General features: G+C 39.9%; 1 long non-coding RNA gene and 1 other non-coding gene across 2 annotated transcripts; both read left to right on the forward strand.

Annotated features, from left to right (window-relative positions):
- Positions 1-686: 686 nt before the first annotated feature.
- trnaq-cug (transfer RNA glutamine (anticodon CUG)) lies at positions 687-758 on the forward strand. The gene has a single exon. It is a non-coding gene; the product is annotated as a tRNA-Gln (tRNA).
- Positions 759-1,348: 590 nt separating this feature from the next.
- Positions 1,349-10,677, forward strand: LOC113746243 (uncharacterized). The gene is made up of 4 exons (XR_003462684.1): positions 1,349-1,475; positions 4,130-4,204; positions 10,077-10,270; positions 10,405-10,677. It is a non-coding gene; the product is annotated as an uncharacterized LOC113746243 (long non-coding RNA).
- Positions 10,678-11,485: the final 808 nt, after the last annotated feature.

An 11,485-nucleotide genomic window follows, 5' to 3' on the forward strand; every position in this document is an offset into this window, starting at 1 on the left:
CATGCACACAGGGAACTGGAAACCAAGAGGCACGTGGCAGAATTCTCACTTGCCCATGCTGGGAGGAATTCAAAGTGCACGTGAAGCATCCAGGGTTACACATTTTTGGTGAAATGTAGTTTTACAGTGTGGCAACATGACCTCTATCATCTCTTTTTTAATACAGCACACACACAGGACGTCACCACATGTGTCACAACGCGCACTGTTTGATCCAGCCTTGTTGTCACACGGACACACATCACACGAGGTAATAAGTGTGATCAGTTCACAGCTACAGGTTAAACAGCTCGGGGTGAGGTGTGTGCATACTTCAGATCAGTTTTCTGAAATGTTAGAAGGCACGAGGCCCGTGCTGTCTGTAGGTGGGCTGTCACTCACTAATGATGATGCATTCACGGTCCACGGGGAAAAAAACTGCAGCCGTGTTAGTGAAGGTGTCGCTGGTATTCTGTGACATTTTCCATGTGTCATGATTTCACTGAAGCACGTGTCTGCTCAGGCTGATCAGGGAGTCAATAAACACAGAGGGGAAATCCCATAATGCAACGTGTTTAACCGCAGGTTGTGTGTTTGTGAATAGTTGTGTTCTTTTTGTTGTTGTAAACGTTACATAATATAACACCGTGGTAAGAATTGATGTCACGCATTGACGAGTGTCTAAGATCTTCCTCAGCGTGCACCGTGGTTCCATGGTGTAATGGTTAGCACTCTGGACTCTGAATCCAGCGATCCGAGTTCAAATCTCGGTGGGACCTGATTTTGGTAGAGGCCAATAAAGATGTGGCCAGTGTAATGAGACACAGTTTGTGGTATGATAGTATCAAAAATATGAAAAATGATTGAGGAGAAGACTAAAGCGAAACACTGAGAACCTTACAGGATCACTATGTAGAAAACTATTTGGTATGGTATTTAGTTTTATTGTATTTGTAGGCTGTTATATTTAATAAAATAAATTAAAAAATACCAATGTAACACAATGAATGTAAATGATTTTTAATCTACACTGGAATTTAGTATTATCAGAATCAGAATCTCTCTCTATTGGCCAAATGTACAACAACAACAAGTACACAGGAATTTGACCTGGTATAACAGAACCACAGAACATTAAATAAAATAAAATCGAATAAAATAAAAGTTAACAAAGGTAAGGGTAAAGGTAAAAGGTAAAAACAAGTTGTGCTTTTCTTTAAATATATTATTAAATACATTATTAACCTAATCATAACTTTGTATTGTGCAATATCTTTTAAGCATAATCCGAAATCAGGTTTGGTTTTACCCGCTAACAAGCACAATGATTGGATATGAACGCGCCGCTGCCCCGCCCCCGATACACGCATCACTGAGCCACACGGAGAGTGCGTGCCGTCTGCACAAAGCTTGACCGACGCGTTTTTTCTTCCAACAAACTTGTTTTTTCCCCACTGTTTTCACAGTCTTTGATACTTCCAAAAGAGGCGAATGAGGTAAGAGTTAACCACATTGCATATACGAATACAAAAGAGTATTTATGGTGGATTTATAAGGCTAGCTTTCTAGCTAAGTAAATTAGCCCATGGACCATTCACATGTCACGTCTAAAACGTGTGGAGGTCGCGCTACTGTCGTGTCTATGGAAACCCCTTCCCGCCACTGAATTAAATATATTGGATGTGGCAGGTCTGCCCGTAAACTAATACAAGGAAATGGACTGAACTTCATAAAGCGCCTTTCTACAAAGTTCTTTAAGTTAATGTCTCTTATACACCCATTCACACACACACTGGGAAACAAACAGGCACCAGAAACAACGTATGTAACTTTTAAAGTGAGGATTATAAATGTTTACTCCTTATGTAAGCACCAAACCAACGTATGTATTTTTCTAATGCTGAGTGTTTACAGCTACTAATGTGTGTAACACTGTTACTGTGATGATAAATATTGAAATATTTATATTTAACATTTAATCTGTGTCTATAATAATCAGATTCTGAAATGTAGATGTGACATGAGGGTTTTCTGAATAAAGAGCACTAACGTGAACATATATACATACATATACACACATATATATTGTAAAGGACCACACTAGTCCTTTGTATGTGTTTTGTTTTGTTTGAGTAAAACTATTTAAATTTGTCTTGTTCATATTATGTCTCAAGAAAAATCAAATTTAAAATTATTAAATAATGCTTCTATTTTATGTGTGCTTAAAATAATTGCTATGTTGTGAGTGATGTTGTGTGTATGAATCTTGTATGGACTTGGATGGGTATGGGTGTTGAATGAATTTTGTCCTTGAGTGACACCGTAGCTCCAGAAGAGGGAGACAGGTAAAGGTAAACCCACAGGTGTTGGTAATTAGGAAGCTGCTTTGTTTGAGCCTGAGTCACAAAAAGTTTGTTCTCCAGGCTCCAGCTTAAACTTTTACTTAATTTGCACAAAAAGGGACTGTGACGCCTGTTTAAACAGAAGAAAACATCATGAACATTTAAGCATCCTTGGTGAGCGCAGTGAGGTATGTTTGTTTGGTTATTTTGTCTATTTGAAATATTGTATCTTTGTAACGTGAGTTTGTATTATGTATGCAACGCTTTGATTGAATGAACGCTTGTTTTAATATTGATGCAAAATTATGTTTGTACTGTGAAGACTGTATGGTGACTTGTTTTTATGTTTGTATACCCTGACACACAGTTTTCACGGTGCTATGGTGAACCTGATTCTGCTGAAACTAAAATAAAGAACACCTTAAGCATCAGTCGAGACTCTCTTTGGGGATCCAAGGGCTGCTATGTATGTATGTATATGTGTGTGTGTGTGTACTATGTGTGTGTGTGTGTTATGTGTGTGTGTGTGTGTGTGTGTGTGTGTGTACTATATGTATGTATGTGTGTGTGTGTGTACTATATGTATGTATGTGTGTGTGTGTACTATATGTATGTATGTATGTATGTATATATGTATATGTATGCATGTTCACGTGTAATGTACACGTTAGTGCTCTTTATTCAGAAACCCTCATGTCACATCTACATTTCAGGATCTGGTTATTATACACACAGATTAAATGTTAAATATAAATATTTCAATATTTATCATCACAGTAACAGTGTTACACACATTAGTAGCTGTAAACACTCAGCATTAGAAAGGAGTAAGGAGTAAGGAGTAAACATTTATAATCATCACTTTAAAAGTTACATACGTTGTTTTTGGTGCCTGTTTGTTTCCTAGATATATTAGTGTGTGTGTGAATGGGTGTATAAGAGACATTAACTTAAAGAACTTTGTAGAAAGGCGCTTTATGAAGTTCAGTCCATTTCCTTGTATTAGTTTACGGGCAGACCTGCCATTTCCAATATGGCGGCGACGTCGACATATGATTCAGCGCTTAATGCGGCGTCTATGTATATATGTCTATGCTAGCAGTAGTATAACGCTGAAACTGGCACATTGCGTACGTGCCGCGCTTTTGGTCCATCCTGCACGTGACTTCAAACCCCACTGGGTGCGTTTGAAAAGCAGCTATTTGCTCTTCTACCATGGGTAAATAGGCTTCATAGTTGTGATTTCACTTAACTGTGTGTTTATTGTTGTTTCCTGTCATGCTATAGCCTGTGTATTTCTATTTACTGCTTAAAGTACAGATATAAGCTACGTGAATGAAAGCTTTGGGTCTGTGTACTGAGTGTTTAAAGTAGTGCTACACGTTGCAACTTAATGTTGATCAAGCGACAGAAAATACGACCCAGAGTCTGCTCATGGTATGCGCAGTTGCACAAAGTTTTAAAATGTTTTTTTGACGGGGAAACGTACCGAAAATACCATTGTTTGCCGTTGTGCATTGAACCGAACAGGGCGTATTGAACGGTTCGGTAAAATACCGAATATTGTTGCATCCCTGGTGTGAATTGTTGAATGAGATAAGTACTGTAAAAGCGCTTTGAGTGGTTGGAATAAGTGGCTATATAAGTACAGTCATTTACCATTCACGCAACGCGTCGTGGACAGGTCCAGTGGGGTTTCAGCGTTCAGTAAATGTATTAGTTTATAGTTTATCAATGATTTTTTTTTTCACACTGCTATTCACTAACTTAAAATGTCATGTGCTGTATTTTTTTCCTGATGGTTGCAGGTGCCATTTCTACAGCGAGCCACTCTCCAGAAAGCTTCAAGGCAAGAACAAAGAATTAGTCGACCGCAACTTTAAGTATGTCACATCTCGCAACCTTAAGTTGAGGCTGTTAATGAGTGTGTGCACAGTGGATCTGTAGAGATGTTTTGTGTAGTCATTCCTTCCAGATTTCAGAACTTTGAGTGCAGAGTTCTTAGGTTGTCTTCTAGTTTGTAATGTCCTATTGTGCTGGGTAGAGTATTCTGGAGAGTTTCCTACGGTGGGCTACAATGGCATATGCTATGACAAAGTTCACATGCCGCTCATGTTCTGAAAATTATTAAAAGCTATGTTGATCATCAGCTTCTGCATAGACATGAGGCAAATAGCTATTATCCATATTGCTTTGCAGACTGCAAACAAAAATTCACCAAGTACATTGCTTTAAAAGCTCATGTCTGTCGTTCCCACAACAGTCCTGTTTCACAGTTTGAAGACTCACAAAGGTCATTTGTATGTGATGATGTGCATTGTAAGAAGAAATGCATAGATTTGAGAGATCTTGTTGCATACCTCAAGGTACATTTAAATAAGGATGAGTTAGTACATTGCCCATTTAGCAATCGTAACAAGGTGATTAAAGTGAAGTCCTCATTTACATCCCGTGTTTCAAGAACACATAAACATGAAACTGTAAATACTAGAGTCACATCCTCTGAGCCATCTGTATCCTCTCAGATAGAGCCCAATGAAACTGAAACTGGAATGGACTAAAGTGAAAATCAGTCTTAGGTTACAGATGATATTGTTATAAGGTCTTTCTACATCAGGGATGTCAAAGTCAAATACATCAGAGGGCCAAAAAAACTAATTTGCAACAAACCGAGGGCCGGACTGGTCCAGTGTTTATTAAAACATGTTTATTAAAAATGTTTGCACATACCCTATTGAACCAAGACCTAACACAGTGTACCGTATATTATTTAATGATTAAATGAATAATCCAATATTTTTTATGGCTCTGTCAGTAATATCTAGTGAAAACATTTTTCAACAGCCTCTCAGAACGCAGAACAAACTTCCTTCAAAGAAAGATCACGTGCCCTGTACATTAAATGAATAAAACTATTTTCTTATGGCTCTGCCAAGGTAAAACATTTTCAAAAGGCAAACAGCAAAAAAGTAAATGTCCTTCAAAAATAAAATGTTCCTTAATATGAAGATAAATAAAATTGCATGCATTATAAACTGAAAATGCAATATTGTGATGCTAATCCTACCAATTACTGCTTTCAAATAGTAAAATGAGAAAAAAAAACAAATCAGTTGTATTCTTTCTCATGGCTCTTATCTGCAAGAGTCCACTAACTGAAAAATAAATATAAATAAATAAAATACAATAACAAAAAATACAAAAATCTATGGCACACAGACTAAACAATACTTCCTTCAAAGAAAAATCACGTCTTGTAGAAAAATGTAAAAAATTAACTGAATTAAAAACAAAAATACGTTAATGCTCTGTGATGCTCACTTGTCTGAGACTGAGTCTGATACTTGGTGGTGTCTCATCTTTTGCACGAGTTCATCAATGTTCAGGGTCAGGCTCTGAGCTGAGGAAATCCTCAGGATTGAGTCAAGGTGTTTATCAGTGAAATGGCTCCTGTGTTCCGTTTTGTTTAGTTTCATCAGAGAGCACATTTTTTCACAGAGGTATGTGCTGCCAAACATAGAAAGCATCTGAGCAGCTTGGATGCGCAGCTGAGGCAATGTGTCAGGGATGAAACGTGCGAACTCAGCAGCACCCACTCTCTCATATTTTCCCCTCAGCATGTCATTGCACTGGAGCTCAATCAGCTCCATTTGTAGGTTTGGTGGTGCGCTTTCCACATCAACTCCAAAAGGATTGGCGAGCAGTTCGAACCTACTTTTTGAGCTTCAAAGTCAGCAAATCGGCGTCGGAAGTCTGCGGCAAGCATGCTGAGTTTATCAGCAAACTGTGCAGTCGGGAACACAGTGGTAGAGAGCTTCTCTTTCATTGTCTGGCAGCTGGGAAAGTGGCTCAAGTTTTCTTTCCGCATCTGCGTCTCCCACAGACTCATCTTGGTTTTAAAGGCCTTCACTGTACTGTACAAATCAGAGATGACACGCCCCCATCCCTGCAGCTGCAGGTTCATCTCATTCAGATGGCTTGTGATGTCACACAGAAATGACATTTCACACAGAAATATTTCATCTCTGAGCTCTATTGTGTCTTTCCTTTGCTTTCCATGAACAAATAGATCTCCTCACGCAGCTCAAAAAATCTTGCAGCACGTCACCATACTCTGTATGTAACCTGTCAAGAAATGCCTTGAACTGGCGGTGGTTTAACCCTTTGGCTCTGATGAAGTTAACTGCACGCGTTATAATGTTCATTACATGTTCCATTTTCAATTCTTTGCCACATAACGACTCCTGGTGTATTATGCAGTGATACGCTATCAGCTCACCTGTGACGTTTTTGTCCCGCATCTCCTCACGTATCCTTGCCACCAATCCACTCCTGTGTCCACACATCGTGGGTGCGCCGTCTGTTGTCAGTCCCACGAGTTTTCCCCAAGGCAGCCCCATGTCATTTACACATCTGGATACCTCCTCATACAGGTCTTGTCCCGTAGTTGTGCCATGCATTGGACATAATGCCAAAAACTTACACAAAAGACAAAATTTAAGAGACACTTAGAGGAAATACTAGTATGTCAGATGCTGAGATTGATGCTGTTTTTCAGAGTCTTCAGGAAGCTGATTTGCATGCTTCATGTAGTGCTCAGCTGTCCACCGAATATATCAGGAGGCAGTATTTTATGAAGAACTTTGCCTATGTGCACCCAGAAAATGTTTTTCTGGGCACCGATGAACATAGAAGAGACAGTTATGCAAAATACATACCCTTGCATGACCCTTTAAGAGCTATTCTAAAAGATCCTGTTGTGTTAGGTCTCAAAATCAGCCTGTTTCTGATGTTGTCTTAAGTGATATCTCTGATGGCTTCGTCTTCAAATCCAATGAGCTGTTTCTACAAGCTGGTGACATCATCTTAAAACTGATATTGTATCAGGATGCATTTGAAGTTGTCAACCTACTTGGGTCAGCCAGGAAAAAACACAAGCTTGTGGGAATATACTTCACACTTGCTGACTTTGAGCATTTTTATCGTTCCAGTATTGACCATATGCAGTTAGTACTGTTGTGAGAGAGACTTTAAATCCTTTGGACATAGTGTTTGAGAGAATGTTGTCAGACCTGAGACAGCTTGAAGAACATGGATTTGTAACCACTTCTGGTCATGTGGTTCGAGCAACAATAATCTATTGTAGGTGACAATTTGGGATCACACTGCATTGGTGGCTACACACAGAATTTCAGCACTTCCAAGTACTTCTGCAGGTATTGTGAGGTAAAAAGAGACCAACTTGAGAGTGTGATATAGAGCTTTCCTGTACGAACAGTCGATAACTACAAAGAAGCAGTGCAGTTATTGCAGGAGAGTGATGTGAATGACGTCAAAGGCATCTATTGTGACTCCATCTTTAACACACTGAAATATTTCCATGTATGTCAGCCAGGCCTTTCTCCATGCATAGGGCATGACTTGTTTGAGGGGGTTGTAGCTTATGACTTGGCCATTTACTTGCGTTACTGCTAGGGATGCAAATTATCTCTTAATTTATTAATCGTTAGTTGATTGATCTTATCGGTCGATTAACGGTTAACTGATAAGCTGCTTTTTTCCTAAGAACATATATTTCTCGCGGTGTCTTTTAACATAAAGCAAAATATTGCTTATATACTGAATAAAAAAATGCATGTTATGTTCCTCAACTAATGTTTTATTGTACCAGTGGAGATATGGTACAGATATGGCATTTAACCAAAATAAATTCCGCACAGAAAATTGAAATACAGTGGTCCCTCGTTTATCGCGGGGGATACGTTCTAAAAAATAACCCGCAATAAACGAAATCCGCGAAGTAAGTTTTACAATTATTAAGACCGTAAAACTCCTAACCACACACTTTTATACACCTTTTTACACGCATTTTGTACAGTACTCCCTTAGTTAATCAGGACGCTGAACACATGTGCGGTTCTCCCTTAGCCAATTTAGGACGCAGAACACAATGCACGTTCATACTGTACAGTACGCTGTAAAAAAAAAAAGCATGCAAAATTACTAAAAAAATCCGCGAAACAGCGAGTCCGCGAAAAGTGAACCGCATTATAGTGAGGGACGACTGTACATAAATAAAAAAAAAATTGTGCACTGGCTCACCTGTTGCATGTGAAACATTAATCAACATGCTATACAATATGGGCTTAGCCTACACAGTATTAAGCCTACATATAATTATCTGGTACTTGCATGAAAAACTTGAAACATTAGCAGCACCACTTATAATCTCCCTTGTTCTGAGAAAGGTCACAGTAAGATTACTAGCCCTGGAAACTTACAGTAACATGTAGTACTGAACACAACTTAAATCATCCCTGAGGAAGGTGACAGTAAAATTAGAGGGCCTCTATTATGTCCCGCATTATTATTATGTCCCGCAGAAATGTTGAGAGTGACGAGTGGGCTGAGCATGTTTATTTAGACACAGGGGCAGATAGCATGTATTTAATTCTTAGTGGCTAATGCTAACTGCTAGCACGTCAGCTCGGCTGCAGGTTTTGAAGGTGGTATCTTAGTGAACTCGTAGAGCTGCTGAACTTAAACGTAGTAGTGCAGAGTTTACACTGAGGGTCTTTGTCATCATTACTTAGTTTGAAATGCTCCATACTCCACTCCGGGTCTGTCGCCGCGTTACGCTCAGCTGAACAGGCGAATCACACAATTTTCCTACAAGGACTCAGATTCTAGCTTATCTCCTTGTCAGGTGAATGAAAAGGCCATCACAATAGGTGGCCAAGCAGCTGAGAACTGGTGTCTTCTTAGACTACTGCCTGTCATTATTTGTGACAAAGTTGATCCTCATGACCCAGTGTGGCAACAAGTGATCACTCTGAAAGAACTTGTGGAACTAGTGTGTGCACCCAAGATCACCACTGCCCAGGTGGCTTACCTCAACATTGTTGTTGTTGAATATCTGGAAACAAGGAAAACATTGTTTCCCTCTGATCACCTGAAACCCAAGCACCACTATCTTCTCCATTATGCATAATTGATCCTCAAACTGGGTCCCCTAATACGGCTGTGGACAATGAGATTTGAGAGTAAACATTCCTACTTCAAGAGGTGTGTGAGGAGGACACAGAACTTTAAGAATATATGCCAGTCTCTCGCAAACCAGCACCAACTCCTCCAAACAACCCTCCGCTCAAACTCCTTTTTTGCACCAGTGCTGAAGTCAAAAAACGTTACTCCATATCATGCTCACCTGTACAGTGATGCAGTGCGCAATGCAGTTGCAGCACACATGTTTACAGAACCGGATTCTGTGTCAACTGAAGTAGATTTTAGGGGCACTCTTTACAAGAAGGGATCTTTTCTCTGCCTCAAACGCGAGTCTGATGAGTCAATCAAGTTTGGTCAGATTAAGCTTGTTTTGATCAGTGACAAAAAGGTGTGCTTTCTGGTCACACCGCACACTTTAGTGTATTTATCAGAGTATGGACTCTATGAAGTCAAACAAGCAGCTGAGGATATGCACTGTATTAATGCAGAGCACTGCCTGGATTCCTACCCATTGCCTGTTTACAATCTGAATGGGAATAAAGTCATATCTCTTAAGCACAGTGTTGTTGATCAGTAGGAGTGTGATGAGGTGTTTACAATCAGAAGTTTTTGACGAGTGTGTAAATGGAGGGAAATGACGTAAATTAATCAAAGTAACACGGTGATTGTGCTGGGAAGTGTAATCCACAATCTGTTATCCACTAAACTTTTAATGTAACCACTAAATAATTAATCTTTTGTCCCCTCTAGAAGTCATGGATAGATGGGTGAGTGATCTAACTTCATCCCTCAGCTCGTTCTTCAACCAAGAAGACTCTATAGCGCAAGTAGTGGAGGTGCTCAAAAACATTGGCGTCTGTTCAGCTGAGGGTATGTGGAGGCAGATGACCTTGCAGCAGTCCTGAGGCCAATAGAGGCCAGAAAAGTTATGGCCTGCATTAAAAGTAAGTAAAATAATACATAGTGCCATTTGTGATGATTGCAACAAGATTAGGATTGACTCACTAGACCGAAAATTAAGTGAAAATTATATATTGGTGATATTGAAATGACAAGATTATGTCCTTTTGTTATTTAGATTTAGTGACTAGAGTAGAGGATAAATCCTCCTCAATATCTACCAGCCACATGGAAGAACCCAGCACTGAAGATTCATTCATGAGTGACAACATAAGTGATGATATCCCCATGAGTGTTCACTCCACACCAAAATCCACTGCTACAAGCAGTCCAGCTTTGACCATAGCCTCACCTACTGGATCAGAGAGCAGTGTCAGAGAAGTTAATAGCTGGCATTACAGCTTTGACATACCCTGGAGTAAGATGCCCTCCAGTACAAGGAAACTGTTCGATACTGGTAAGAGGCCTTCTGCAGCACAGAGAAGAGAGATTATTAGGATTGTGGCTGGAGAAATTTTGAATGTCTGCAAAAAACCTGGAAAGAAACACATTTCTGAAATTTCAAGGAAGATGGTACTTTGCTACCCAAAATCCTTCCAAGGTGAGATTGAGGGTCAGATTGTCGGCACTGGGCATGACTCACTTGTAAAACAGTTCATATCTCGGCTAGATAATTGCAAACGACTCCAAGCTGCTACTGCCCAGAAAAGGCTTCCTAAAGGTTGCGGCCCTGACAACGCGAAGAGAGTGTGCAAAGATGCATATGGCTGTAATAACTCTGACCCAGAGATTCCTCCTGGTGAAACAAAACAATTGCAAAAGCAAAAACAAGAAGAGCTGATTAGGATGTTCAAAAACAAAGACAAAGATGCAAAGAAAATAGAAAGACTAATGGTGGAGACATTTCCCTCAGGACAGGATGAGGGAAAGCTTCGGAATCGGAATTCAGAATACCGCGTTTTCGGCATACTTTGCGCGAAATGGTTCCCCGACTCCACTGGGGTACCCGAGTTTGGTAATTTTTCGGGACCTTTTGCCCCAAAAGTCGAAATGGCCTCTGCTTGTCACGTCCAGAGCGGCATCTTTTGTGCCTTTTGGGGGCCCAAAAGTGCACCAAACTGCAGGAAACTCACTCGTGCCAAAAGTGGCGTGATTTCGACCACGCCCTGCGCCCTAGCACTAACCTCTGAGCTTAATAACATCTAAAAGCAGTGTTTCTGACTGAAAACTTTATTATGCAGTACTTGCCTTTAAATATA

This window comes from Larimichthys crocea, chromosome VIII (assembly GCF_000972845.2).
Source record: "Larimichthys crocea isolate SSNF chromosome VIII, L_crocea_2.0, whole genome shotgun sequence".
NCBI lineage: Eukaryota > Metazoa > Chordata > Actinopteri > Sciaenidae > Larimichthys > Larimichthys crocea.